The 15,000-nt window shown below is 36.1% G+C and overlaps 1 long non-coding RNA gene across 2 annotated transcripts in view; it reads right to left on the bottom strand.

The window, feature by feature from the left end:
• The window catches only part of LOC137638357 (uncharacterized), a 1,259,132-nt gene that overhangs the window by 857,582 nt on the left and 386,550 nt on the right, over positions 1-15,000 (bottom strand). For both annotated transcript variants that reach the window (XR_011044104.1, XR_011044105.1), the window contains exon 3: positions 10,544-10,663. This is a non-coding gene — a long non-coding RNA (uncharacterized lncRNA). The remainder of the gene's footprint in view (positions 1-10,543; positions 10,664-15,000) is intronic.

Here is a 15,000-nt window from a genome sequence, read left to right as displayed (position 1 = left end):
TGAGAACGTCTTGCGTTTCAGAATCAACTTGATGGTAATGTTTCTTTTACAAATGTAAAAAAAAAAAAAAAAAAAAAACCTTGCATCCTTCTAAATGCAAGAGGACATGGAATTGGGAAAGTTTGTACGAATTTAATTAACAGAGAGAGAGAGAGAGAGAGAGAGAGAGAGAGAGAGAGAGAGAGAGAGAGAGAGAGAGAGAGAGAGAGAGAGAGAGAGAGAGAGAGCTCATATAGTGGAAAAAAAATTCTTAAAAGAATTAAATTGTTTTGCCATCAGCTTGAAAATTAGAAGACTCCACCTAGCCGAAAAACATTCTTAGAAATTAAAATATTGGCTGAAGATGTTATAAAGAACAAATTGGAAATCATGATAATGAAGGCAAAGTCTCATCCTTAAAGAAAAGTTACGAAATCTACGCCGAAGAATAGAAATACGGAATTGATCCAACCAAATAGCATTATGTATTCAAATAGATACCCAAGATAAGTTAAATGGAAAGAAGGAATAAATGGTGGTGATATTCATAATCCTGATGACTGGGAAGCAATCCTGATGACTGGGAAGCAACACAGAATTTTTATCTGATAGGTATTGTGTTGTTCTAGGTCGCGTAAAACTGAAACCGCGAGGCAAGAACCCGCGATAAACGAGGGCCGACTGTATACAAACACACACATAAGCTGCAGTAGTCTAAATTTTAAAGAATAGTGTTACAAAGTCTACCTCAGAGAATAGAAATACAGAATTGATCCCACGGAATAGCATAATGTATTCAAATAGATCCCCAATATAAGTTAAAGGGAAAGAAGGAATAAGTGGTGGTGATATTCATAATCCTGATGACCGGGAGGCAACACATACTGTATGAGAATTTTTATCTAATAGGTATTGCGTTGTTCTAGGTCACGTCAAACTGAAACCACGAATCATGAACCCGCGATAAACGAGGGCCGACTGTATACAAACACACACATAAGCTGCAGTAGTCTCAATTTTAAAGAATAGAGTTAGGAGTCTACGTCAGAGAATAGAAATACGGAATTGATCCCATGGAATACCATAATGTATTTAAATAGATCCACAATACAACTTCACGGGAAAGAAGGAATAAGTGGTGGTGATATTCATAATCCTGATGACCGGGAGGCCACACATACTGTAAGAGAATTTTTATCTAATAGGTATTGCGTTGTTCAAGGTCGCGTAAAACTGAAACCGCGAAGCAAGAATCCGCGATAAACGAGGGCCGACTGTATACATAGCGGAAAAATGCCGCGCGGCAACGCGAGGCAGAGAAGACGTTCATTAATCAAGGGAAAAAAGAAGAGGGAATTTGGGAAATACATCAAATGAGGCGCAGCGTTAGAGAATAACTATCATATAGCTGGGTCTTTTTCACGCATTTTTTGAGAGAATCAACAACAAAGGAATTTTTGTAATTCACCAAATTCCCTCGTTCTAAAATTGAAATGATCCACTCATCTTATTTTCTTTTCACGGTTCTATTTACAAAGAGGCGTTCTTTCCCATAAGGTAAACTTTCAGTTTTTTCTTTTTTTCATCATCAGGCTTATAAAAAATGAATTTCACGCTTAATAGACTTTTAGCAAAAAAATCAATATGTTTTGGGGAATTGATGGATGTGTTAATAACTTATTTTTTATTCACGTATCACATTCATAACTAGAGAGCATTCGATAGATCGCAGACCTCCGCCGCGGCAGCTTATTTCTGGACCTTTTGCTCGAAATATGACCTTAACATGTATTGACTGGCATGGATTATCGTACACTAAAATATGAACAGAATTTATAGTCTCTGTGATAACGATGTCCACACTTATGGCTGATTACGTGAATTGGAAATTTTGGTTGACCGGAAACTTGACCTTCCAAAATTTATTCATTTTCAGCTTTTTACATTAGAGTAAATCCCTGCAAGCTTCATTACTCTACGATTAAAATTATGGCCAGGAGGCTGTTCACAAACAAACACACTTACGCACACAAACAGGGGGTAAAACATAACCTCCTTCCAACTTCGTTGGCGGAGGGGATAAACATATCTACTTAGGTGTCCGTTTTGATATAACTTAGATCCCTCCAAAATCGTATTAGAATTGGAATATCTGTTGGTCTGGAACTAGTGTACGCGACCCGTCAAAAATGATGGCTAAATGTTTACAGAGGCAAAAAATAACCTCCTTCCAACATCCTTGGCGGAGGTAATCATCTTACTCCTGCACTGAAACGGTCTTTGGGTGATAAACAAATTTCCGTCTACATCTTTTGTTGGTTTAACAATTTTCTTATAATTAAGGCACCCTTTCTCATTTTTCTATACCCTGACGTCATCTTTTAAGAAAAACCGATCAAATATTAGTCGAAAGATTTTATCATATTTTATTGGAGAATGAACATCCTGACATGTTTGACTGACATTAAATAACTTTGAGGATCCAAATTTGTTCAATCTTATTTCTCTTCCTTTTTTTTCTCTCCTCCAAGTTTTTATAGTTAATATAGGAAGGATCTAATTAATATTGTTACTGTTCTTGAAATTCTTTATTGTTTATTCTTCTCTGGTTTCTTTTCCTCAATGGGCTAATTTTCCTTATTGGGGCTCTTGGGCTTATAGCATCTTGCTTTTCCAACTAGGGTTATAGCCTAGCTTGTAATAATAATAATAATAATAATAATAATAATACACTACTGAGTCCATTCAAAATGTTCTAATTAAATCTTCCATACTGCCAGACTCCTCCTTATATACCTTCTTGCAGTATAATTACCTAATCAAAATGTAAATTTTCCTCCCTCTTTAGTGACTCAAATTATTGCAGACTACTCTAGATTTTTTGAAGTCTAACAATACCTCATTTAATCTACTCATCCCTTTATCCATGTACAGTTGGATTCAAGAATTTCTGGTACACCTCACTCTGAGGTTCGGCGTCAATGACCTTAGATGACAAGATGTCAAAAAACCTCAAATCAATCAATCAATCAATCTCTCTGAGGTGGCCTGTTGGTAACGTCCCTGCATGGTCATCGCCCAGGCAGGGGTTCAAGTCCCGCTCGAACTTATTAGTTCCTTTGGTCGCTGTAACCTTACCATCCTTGTGAGCTTAGGATGGAGGGTTTGGGGGAGCCTATAGGTCTACCTGCTGAGTCTTTACCAGCCATGGCCTGGCTCTCCTTGGTCCAAGCTTGGGTGGAGGGGGAGCTAGGGCGCTGATGGTTTATATGGTCAGCCTCTAGGGCATTGTCTTGCTTAATGGGGCAATGTTACTGTCTTTTCGTCTGCCATTCATGAGAGACCTTTAAACCTTTAAATGCCTTGGGACCCTAACTGCGCGGCTAATAACCAAACAGCTAGTGTAAGGAGAGTGGCAGAGGTGGGTGGGGCTAAACACAAGAACTCCCAGCGTAGAAAGCGTGTGACACGGTGTACTTCCTTGCTCTAGTGACGTATGCCAAGATTTCATGTGTCCTACTGTACATTCCACTAAACTAATCTCATCATATATTTACTCTGAGCACTGGAGTCAACTGACGAGAGAGAGGAGAGAGAGAGAGAGAGAGAGAGAGAGAGAGAGAGAGAGAGAGAGAGAGAGAGATTATCTGCATTCGTAGTTTATTTTTTATTAATGTTAGCCTTTTTTGGTACTTAGTTCAAATTAAAGATAAAATAGCAATTAGCTAAATGTTTTAATGAGAGAGAGAGAGAGAGAGAGAGAGAGAGAGAGAGAGAGAGAGAGAGAGAGAGAGAGAGAGAGAGAGAGAGAGAGAATTTATCTACAAAATCGGTTTCATTTCACTCACACGTTCTGATGTTTTTTCAGAATCTATTGATTCCCCTTCACGTCAGGGGACACTATTGAAGAGTCCAAAGATTTCCAATTCATAAGGTTAGGATGGATTTAGTTCCACATTGAATAAAAATCATTCTCCAACTATAGTCTGTCTGTCTGTCTGTTTCTGAATTAATGTACTTTCTTCCTCTCTAGAACAATGCACACTCTAAATTAATGTACTCTCTCTCTCTCTCTCTCTCTCTCTCTCTCTCTCTCTCTCTCTCTCTCTCTCTCTCTCTCTCTCACACACACACAGAATAACCATTTTATAATGGAATAAAGGTTTTTTTACTCTCTCTCTCTCTCTCTCTCTCTCTCTCTCTCTCTCTCTCTCTCTCTCTCTCTCTCTCTCTCTCTCTCTCTCTAGGACGATATCAACAAATATAAAGGTTAGAGGAAGATTCTCTCTCTCTCTCTCTCTCTCTCTCTCTCTCTCTCTCTCTCTCTCTCTCTCTCTCTCTCACACACACACAGAATAACCATTTTATAATGGAATAAAGGTTTTTTTTTACTCTCTCTCTCTCTCTCTCTCTCTCTCTCTCTCTCTCTCTCTCTCTCTCTCTCTCTCTCTCTCTCTCTCTCTAAATTAATGTAATCCCTTTCTCTCTAAATGAATGTACTCTCTCTCTCTCTCTCTCTCTCTCTCTCTCTCTCTCTCTCTCTCTCTCTCTCTCTCTACATTAATGTACTCTCTCTAAATTATTGTACTCATTCTAAATTAATATACTCTCTCACTAAATCAATGTACTCCCTCTTTCTCTCTCTAAATTAATGTACTCCCTTTCTCTCTAAATTAATGTACTCTCTCTCTCTCTCTCTCTCTCTCTCTCTCTCTCTCTCTCTCTCTCTCTCTCTCTCTCTCTCAATTCATGTACTGTACGGATCTGAATACACCGGAGAAATTGTATATATACTGAAAATGCATTGCACAGTCATCTGTTAACTGGAAAATTACATAGTATACGAACGAGAGAGAGAGAGAGAGAGAGAGAGAGAGAGAGAGAGAGAGAGAGAGAGAGAGATTGAGATTATCTGTATTCGTTGCTTATCTTTATCAATGTTAGCCTTTTTTGGTACTTAGTTCAAATCAAAGTTGAACTAACAAATTCCTAAATGTATTAACTTGAGAGAGAGAGAGAGAGAGAGAGAGAGAGAGAGAGAGAGAGAGAGAGAGAGAGAGAGAGAGAGATTGAGATTATCTGTATTCGTTGCTTATCTTTATCAATGTTAGCCTTTTTTGGTACTTAGTTCAAATCAAAGTTGAACTAACAAATTCCTAAATGTATTAACTTGAGAGAGAGAGAGAGAGAGAGAGAGAGAGAGAGAGAGAGAGAGAGAGAGAGAGAGATTGAGATTATCTGTATTCGTTGCTTATCTTTATCAATGTTAGCCTTTTTTGGTACTTAGTTCAAATCAAAGTTGAACTAACAATTTCCTAAATGTATTAACTTGAGAGAGAGAGAGAGAGAGAGAGAGAGAGAGAGAGAGAGAGAGAGAGAGAGAGAGATTGAGATTATCTGTATTCGTTGCTTATCTTTATCAATGTTAGCCTTTTTTGGTACTTAGTTCAAATCAAAGTTGAACTAACAATTTCCTAAATGTATTAACTTGAGAGAGAGAGAGAGAGAGAGAGAGAGAGAGAGAGAGAGAGAGAGAGAGAGAGAGAGAGAGAGAGAGAGATATTACCTGTTTCATAATCTATTCTAATTAATATCATGCTAATTGGTATTTAGTTCAAATAAGAAATAAAGTAGCAATTACTTAACGTATTAATTTGAGAGAGAGAGAGAGAGAGAGAGAGAGAGAGAGAGAGCGAGAGAGAGAGAGAGAGAGAGAGAGAGAGAGAGATTATCTGTATTCGTAATTGTCATTAATGTTAACATAACCTCCTACTTATTTAAACGTTGGATATTTAATCAAATTTTTAATTAAAACCAATTAATCAGACGAAATCTACCAATGCAATATAATATTCAGCCTAACAGAGGTACAAAGGCAACTATCCCTACCCAGAATCAATATAACAATACGTACACATTGTATTTATACTTCGTTTGAACCAATCATGCGGGAAGCACTTGAACGCGTTCGGGACAAAACTGAAAGGTGTCCGGTCAATTCGTCGACAGCAATTCGTCGTTGCTCAATTCGTCGTTACTCAATTGATCGTTGCTCAATTTGTCCCCAAGTCAATTCGTCGTTGGGCAAATCGTCGAGTTCAATGATTCATTTTCGCATTCTCGACACTTTTTTTTCTTTCTTTTTTTTTTCTTTTTTTTTTTTGGTCTTACATATTGGACCCTTTATACTTCCTCAAAAAAGGAGAATTCAAAAGTACTTTTTAAAACTTTGCTCCTTAAAAAAAGAATTGTCTAACGACAATTTTAGCTTGAGAGTAATTTTTAGAAACTTTGCTTCTAATATTTTATCTTTTTTTAGGAAAGGGGGAAGTTACAATATAAATAAGAAAAAAAAGTGTAGTGTTTATTTTCAGTCAAATTTATAGTACAAGATTGTTTTCAGAAAGGTAATTTTTTGGTTGGGATCATATCTCTCCATGACATTTTTTACACGCAAAATCATCTCTCTATATTTTTTTCTTTTCCATTGGCTCATCTCCTAGGATAAATTTCTGCAGTTTGGAACTAGCAAACCTTTCCTCACATTTCAAAACATCTATGACCTTCCAAATATTTGGATGACTCATGTTCACTGTGCCTTTTAGTGCGCTGTGGTAGGCTTCTAAATTATTCGTAGTTCTAGCATTCCCAGACATGCATCTATCCTAAACATTCCAAATAGTTAATGGATATGGTGGTTCAAGACGTCGCCTCCTTTCTCCTCTTCCTCTAAAGGCCTATGTAATAATTCTCAAAATAGGAACTACCGACAGTGGCATATCACCATTGTACGATCGTGTGACACACGGTTGGTACATGCCTGTGTCACACGATCGTACATCATCATCTACAAGTTCCTCGTAGCCATCGACAGCATCCTCTACCGGTAAGAAGGCAACGTGAAGGCAAGGGGAACAAAACAGCGCATTTCAAGGCTAAAACTTCAGTCTATCTACACTCTCCTTATTCTTAGTATATATATATATATATATATATATATATATATATATATATATATATATATATATATATATATATATATATATATATAATTCTCTTCATCAACAACTTTGTTTTTTCCTTTCTCTGAAATTAAAATCTTGCACGTAGCCATGTTGTTGGATGGGTGTATTCTTTAGAAGTAACTCTATCTAAGTAAAAACCTTTTTTTTCCAACTGTCCAAAACAGGATAATAATAAATAAAACAGTTGAACAACCAAGTGTCTTTTAACTAGGGGACAAATTGCCCAACGACGAATTGACTTGGGGACAAATTGAGCAACGATGAATTGAGCGGGACGAATTGGGCAACGACAAATTCACCAGGGACGAATTGCCCTAGCACCAACTGAAATATGGAAACGGTATCAAACATCGGCGATTGAATATCAATTGGGTAACGATATTTCCACGAATTGCAACGATGGTTACTAGTTTTGAACTGGAAGGGAAGGGGGAGGAAGGGAGAGGAAGGGAGAGGGAGAGGATGGGGGAAGAAGGAAGAGAGGAAGGGGGAGGAAGGGAGAGAGGAAGGGGGAGGAAGGGAGAGGAAGGGGGAAGAGAGGAAGGGGGAAGAAGGAAGAGAGGAAGAAAGAGGAAGGGGAAGTAAGGGGGTAGAAGGGACAGGAAGGTAGAGGAAGGAGGAGGAAGGGAGAGAAATGGGGATGAAGGAAGAGGAAGGGAGAGGAAGAGTAAGGGAGAGCATGGGAGGGGAAGAGTAAGGGAGAGCATGGGAGAGGAAGGGGGCAGGAAGGGAGAGGGAGGGAGAGGAAGGGGGCAGGAAGGGAGAGGGGGAAGAAGGGAGATGAAGGGGGAGAAAGGAGGAGGAAGGGAAGGGAAGGGGGAGGAAGGGAGAGGAAAGGAGAGGAAGGGGAGGAAGGGAGAGGAAAGGGGAGGAAGGGAGAAGGAGAGGAGAAGATTAGGTAGCACAAATGAGAGAGAGAGAGAGAGAGAGAGAGAGAGAGAGAGAGAGAGAGAGAAATAAGTGTGTCTATCCAACTACCTAACATAAGAGAAACACTGATATTCTGAAGTTGGGTGGTCCAAAGTGGTCTTAAAAACTCCAGAGCCTTCTTTTATTGGTCCGGATGCTGAGGAGAAGCCCTGATCTTTCCATAAAGTGGAGTACAAAGCTGGAATGAGGGTCAGGAATCAGGTTTGCCAGGTTTTCTAAATATGAAAAGAGCAACTATAGTCCATTTCTTTTAGCGATGCATATTTGCACCGACTCGCGGCGGTGCCCTTTAAGCTCGGAAAAGTTTCCGGATCGCTGATTGGTTGGACAAGATAATTCTAACCAATCAGTGACCAGGAAACTTTTCCGAGCTAAAAGGGCACCGTTGCGAGTCGGTGCAGATATGCATCGCTAAAAGAAACGGACTATAATCAACAACAGCTTTAGGAAAAAGGCCAAAAATATGGCATTTAAGGCCAACCTTTTTTCATGATAATAAATTCCAATTTTAAATAAGACCAGATTTGATGTTTTTGACCTGGAAAAGGCCAACTAGCAACCCTGGTAATGGAGACGAGGCGAGTCGAGTAAAAACAACAAAATCATAGCTTTTTTTAGGATAAGAGTTTTCCTTACAAGAGATAGAAGCGCGTGTTTCAAGTCAGTGAATCTACCCCTATATAAAAAAGAGCAAGTGTCTAGCCTGCTGGCTAGCACAGTAGTGATAATAATAATAATAATAATAATAATAATAATGATAATAATAATAATAATAATAATAATAATAATAATGAACTAAGGAACCTCCGTAACGAGGCTATAATATTGACAATCAAAAGCCACAGTAATGTTAAAATATATCATTGTAAAATGGTAAAAAATATACAAGGAGAGACTTTCGGATACAGTAGGACTGATGAGGGATACGGAGCAGTATCCGAAAGTCTCTCCTTGTATATTTTTTACCATTTTACAATGATATATTTTAACATTACTGTGGCTTTTGATTGTCAATAATAATAATAATAATAATAATAATAATAATAATAATAATAATAATAATAATAGTTGGTCTCAGAGTTCTACAACCCTTCTCTTTTTTCTGTTAAATTGAAACTCTCCAATCCAGTATATAATAGACTCCCAAACCAATGGAATAAACTCATATGCTGAACATCAATAACCAAACTGTTCACAATAACATTCCCCGTTTATTCTATATCTAAAGACGCCATTTACCTAAGAAACAATACATCGCTACCTCATTGCAAGAGGGTCGTAACTCCAAATTCCTGAGTTTTCAGGAGACGCATTTGAAAGTTGCTAAGTCCTATGAATTTGATCATGTTTCACAAATCTTCTTAGTGACATCTCTCGGCCGCTAATTCACCTAGATTAAACGACTCTTTTACCAAAAGATGCAGAATCAATTCCGCAATCTTGTACACCATATAACTCAAAACTAGCAAATTTGGAGTTACGACCCTCTTGCAATGAGGTAGCGACATATACATAGCGAAATATACCTCCAATATAGATTCGCTACGATAAGTATGTAGAGTAATGGTTTTGACTGATGAAAACGTCAGAGCGCATATTTTACTGTGAGAATAGCATCAGCTGTTACCCCACTCTCAGTATTAAAGAGAGAGAGAGAGAGAGAGAGAGAGAGAGAGAGAGAGAGAGAGAGAGAGAAGAGAGAGAGAGAGAGAGAGAGCCTTTAACTAAACTTTCCAAGATTAATAACAATAACATTCTACCATATATTGGATGGGTATAAATATATATATATATATATATATATATATATATATATATATAAATATATATATATATATATATATATATATATAAATATATATATACTGTATATACATATATATATATAAATATATATATATATACTGTATATATATATATATATATATATATATATATATATATATATATATATATATAGATAGATGTGTATATATATATATATATATATATATATATATATATATATATATATATATATGAGAGAGAGAGAGAGAGAGAGAGAGAGAGAGAGAGAGAGAGAGAGAGAGAGAGAGAGTGAGAGAGACCAACTCAAGCACAATACTTTCTAGTAGTGTCTACAACCTCACTATCCTTGTGAGCTAAGGTTTTGCAGGTTTTGGGGAGGCATATAGATCTACCTGAAGGCCGAAATTAAGTTACTTAGTCAAGGTAAATAAAATAAAACATATTTAGTAAAACACACAACATCCAATATTATAACTATTACTTACCAAGCTACAACTTTAGTTGGAAAAGCAGGACGCAATAAGCCCACGGGCTCCAACAGGGAAAATAGCCTATTGAGGAAAGGAAACAGGAAAATAAAATATTTTAAGAACAGTAACAACATTAAAATGAATATTTCCTATATAACTAGAAAAACTTTAACAAAACAAGAGGAAGAGAAATAAGATAGAATAGTGTGGCCGGGTGTACCCTCGACCAAGAGAACTCTAACCCAAGACAGTAAAAGACCATGGTAGATAGGCTATGGCAGTACCCAAGACTAGAGAACATGGTTCTCAGATCAAAGACTATTGTTCGATATCTACAGTTTATTTACTTACCTTCTAGTAGTTAGAGGTGTTGACTCGTTGAATGTTACGTAATTCGAAGTAAGATTTGCGATGTAAACCAAAAATGATGCCTGGTGGACAATTAGCAACCACATATACATCCGGAAACATCTGAAAAACATAATTAGGCTTTATTATTATTATTATTATTATTATTATTATTATTATTATTATTATTAGCTAAGCTACAACCCTAGTTGGAAAAGCAAGATGCTATAAGCCCAAGGACTCCAACAGAGAAAAATAGCTCAGAGAGGAAAGGAAATAAGGAAATAAATAAGCGATATGAAAAATAATGATTAATTAAAAGAAAATATTTTAAAAGCAGTAACAGCATCAAAACAGATATTTTATATATAAACTATAAAAAGACTTATGTCAGCCTGTTCAACATAAAAACATTTTCAGTGATGCTTCAGCTAAAAGGATACTTAAATATTAATACATTTTTTAAAGGTAGAAATAACGATATGTGATATATTGTTGTGATCAATTAATAAATAACTTAATAGGTTGTACAGTTAGTAAATACATGGCAGGAGAGAAACATTCAGGTAATGTTTCATTCAGCCAAAGGGTTGTCATGGCCTAAATGGTAACGTCCTTGCCTGGTGATAGCAAGCCTGAGGTTCGAGTTTATCTCAAACTCGTTAGTTCCTTTAGTCTCTGCAACCACACCATCCTTGTGAGCTAAGGATGGCGGGTTTGGGGGACCCTATAGGTCCATCTGCTGAGTCATCAGCAGCCATTGCCTGGCCCTCTTTGTCCTAGCTAGGGTGGAGAGGGGTCTTGGGCGCTGATCATATATATGGTCAGAGTCTAAGGCATTGTCCTGCTTGCTAGGGAAATGTCACTATCCCTTGCTCTGCCATTCATGATCGGTCTATAACCTTTTAAACAATAAAACATTCTAAAAATGTATTCATTTTGTGAATCCTATAATAGATGATTCTTTACTAAACGTTAATAAAAACTATTTAGTATTTATAAAACTATAATTTTTCTTTTAATTTTCTCAAAAGCTGACAAAACTTAGTTACGAAACCCTTTGATAGTCGGAATAGCTTTAAATTCACTACTAACGTCAATAAACATCAAAAGATCATTTTCAGCAAGTTTCTACATTCAATATTCATTTGACATTTTCATCAACGGCTGTGAGAATTTATAAATGTTTCAATTCAGTGATTTGAATATGCTCGGCTTCATTATATGATCTATATTTCATAAGTTGCGACAAGGCTTTTGTTTTTACGATATCATTCCCCACCCAGAAAAATTAGTAACCAAACAGATAGCGTAGGGAGAGATTGAAGAGGCGATGGGTGGGCCTAAACACAACAGCTCTCCTTGCAGTAAGGGTGTGACAGGGTGCTCATTTTCAGATCAAGGTGTGTCAGAGATACGTGTGTCCAACTGTACAATAATGTCTCGTGTAAAACCTCAAGAATGAATCATTTTATTACCTCCGCCATCGAAGTTGGAAGGAGGTTATTTTTTCACCCCTTTTTGTGTTTGTTTGTGTTTGTGTGTGTGTGTGTTTGTGTTTGTGTTTGTGAACAGCTTCCTATCGACAATTTTAAACGTTATGAAACTTGCAAGGATAAACTGTTATGTAAAAAGCTGGAAATGATTACATTTTGGAAAGTCAAGGTCAAAGGTCAAGGTTCACAGTCTAGCAAAATGTCCAATTCACGTAATCAGCCTTAAGTTTGGACATCATCACAAAGACTTCAAACTTGGTTTATATTTGAATGTATAAAAATCCATGCCAACTAATACATCTTAAGGTCAAGGTCAAGGTCGAGCAAAAAGGTCGAGAAATAAGCTGCCACGGAGGAGGTCTGCGCTCTACTGAGTGCCCTTCTAGTATTGATAAAGTCTTTCAAGGCCAGAGTGGAGAGGTGGAGAGTAGCCTATATAGGAATGAAAAGGGGAACATGCAAGCCCTCAAGGCTTAGCAAAGATCAAAGGAAAACGTTTACAGAGAGGATAAAGAATGTTAGACCACACGTGTACTTATACTTGGGAATATTCTCCACTTTTAGAAAATGTACATTTTTTTCATTCTTTGTCATCATCGTCAGTTTCAGCCATGTTGCATTTTACCCTTTTTATTTATTCATTTTTATTATCATTTTTTTTTTTTTTTTGAGAAATGGACTTGAATGAATATTTTTTGTCATCATCAGTTTCAGACGTGTTGTATTTTTCCTTTTTTATTTCTTTTTATTCAGTTTTTTTTTTTTTGAGAAATGAACTAAAATGAATATTTTCTATTAACGTATACAAATATTAGATTTTCTTTATCTAAAGCCAACCTGTTTTACAACAGACAAAACTAAAATTACAAAATAAAAGGACAAGAATCCATCACTTTGAGGTGGCATATTGGAAACATCCCTGTCTCTCGATCAGCTGAGCTGGGGTTCGAGACCCGCTTAAGCTCCATCCTTGAGTGCTAAGGATGGTGTTTAGGGAGAGCTTATAGGGCTCAGCAGACAGAGCCTGGCTCTCCTTGGACTTAGCTTAGGTGGAGAGGGAGCTTGGGCGCTGATCATATGTATATATGGTCAATCTCTAGGGCATTGTCACTCCCTTGCTTCTGCTATTCATGAGTGGCCTTTAAACCTTTAACCATAAAACAATTTTCTAGCTAATGTACTTCAACATGTTATAGCCATCTTCCTTGACCCTCTTAGGCAATAAACGAAAAGAGATATAATCATTCGTTTAAAAGATGATTAAGTACTTCGTCCATTTCTTATATTTAACACAAGAGATTCATCCAAATTCCTCGGGAGAAGTCTTTACTCTTTAGTCCTTTTTATTATTATGACTTGCTAAGCTACAATCCTAGTTAGAAAAGCAGGATGCTATAAGCCCAGGGGTCCCAACTGGGAAGATAGTCCAGTGAGGAAAGGAGACAAGGAAAAATAGATTATTTTAGGAACAGCAATATTCAAATAAATATTTCCTATATGAAGTATAAAATTTTAACAAAACAAAGGGAAGAGAAATTAGATAGAATAGTGTGCCCGATTGTACCCTCAAGCAAGAGAACTCTAATTCAAGACAGTGGAAGACCATGGTACAGAGGCTATGGCACTATCCAAGACTAGAGAACAATGGTTAAATTTTGGAGTGTCCTTCTCCTAGAAGAGCTGATTACCATAGCTAAAGAGTCTCTTCTACCCTTACCAAGAGGAAAGTAGCCACTGAACAATCAGTGCAGTAGTTAACCCCTTGGGTGAAGAAGAATTGTTTGGTAACCTCAGTGTTGTCAGGTGTATGAGGAGAGGAGTATATGTAAAGAATATGCCAGACTATTTGGTGTATGTGTAGGCAAAGGGAAAGTGAACCGTAACAAGAGAGAAGGATCCAATGTAGTACATGGTGACTTAGTCAAAATTCAAAAAAAGGAAACTATCATTTGAAATCAACCAAATCATATTATTATTATTATTATTATTATTATTATTATTATTATTATTATTATTATTATTATTAGCCAAGCTACAACCCTAGTTGGAAAAGCACGATGCTATAAGCCCAAGGGCTCCAACAGGGAAAAATAGCCCAGAGAGGAAAGGAAATAAGGAAATAAATAAATCATGAGAATAAATTAACAATAAATCATTCTAAAAACAGTAACAGCGTCAAAACAGATATGTCCTATATAAACTATTAACGTCAAAAACAGATATGTCCTACATAAACAATAAAAAGACTTATGTCAGCCTGGTCAACATAAAAACATTTGCCCCAAATGAAGTTAGTATTCAATATTAGGATCTTAATGGGAGCTTTTTAATAAATAAAAACAAGGTAGGGCTTATGTGGCCTTGAAAGAATTTGCTACATCAGCAGTTTTGCTGAAGTCACCACTGACGCTGAAAGGGTTAAGTGAAGGAATTCAGAATTAGTATCTTTTATTGTGATGTGATTTTTACCTTATCCGAGAACCAAATGAATAAGGGGAAAGATTGAATAAAGGAAGCCTGACTTAGTCCAGTTGAATAGGAAAAGCAGGAATAAGGGTAGGGGAGATTCAGGTTATAATATGACTTTAGAAATCTTAGTGAGGAGAATGGTTGTAAAGCTTCGATATGTATGTATATATATATATATATATATATATATATATATATATATATATATATATATATATATATATATTATATACAATATATAATATACATATCTATATATAATATATATATATAATACATATATATATATAATATATATATATGTATATTATATATATATATATCTTATATCATATATATTATATTATATATTATATATATAAACAATATTTATAATATTTATAATATATATATATATATATATATATATATATATATATATACACACACACATATATATACATATACATATATATATATACACATATATATGCATACACATACATACACACATAT

This window comes from Palaemon carinicauda, chromosome 3 (genome assembly GCF_036898095.1).
Source record: "Palaemon carinicauda isolate YSFRI2023 chromosome 3, ASM3689809v2, whole genome shotgun sequence".
In the NCBI taxonomy this organism is placed as follows: Eukaryota; Metazoa; Arthropoda; class Malacostraca; order Decapoda; family Palaemonidae; genus Palaemon; species Palaemon carinicauda.
The sequence above is the reverse complement of the archived record's forward strand: the minus strand, read 5'-3'. Positions and strand labels throughout refer to the sequence as shown.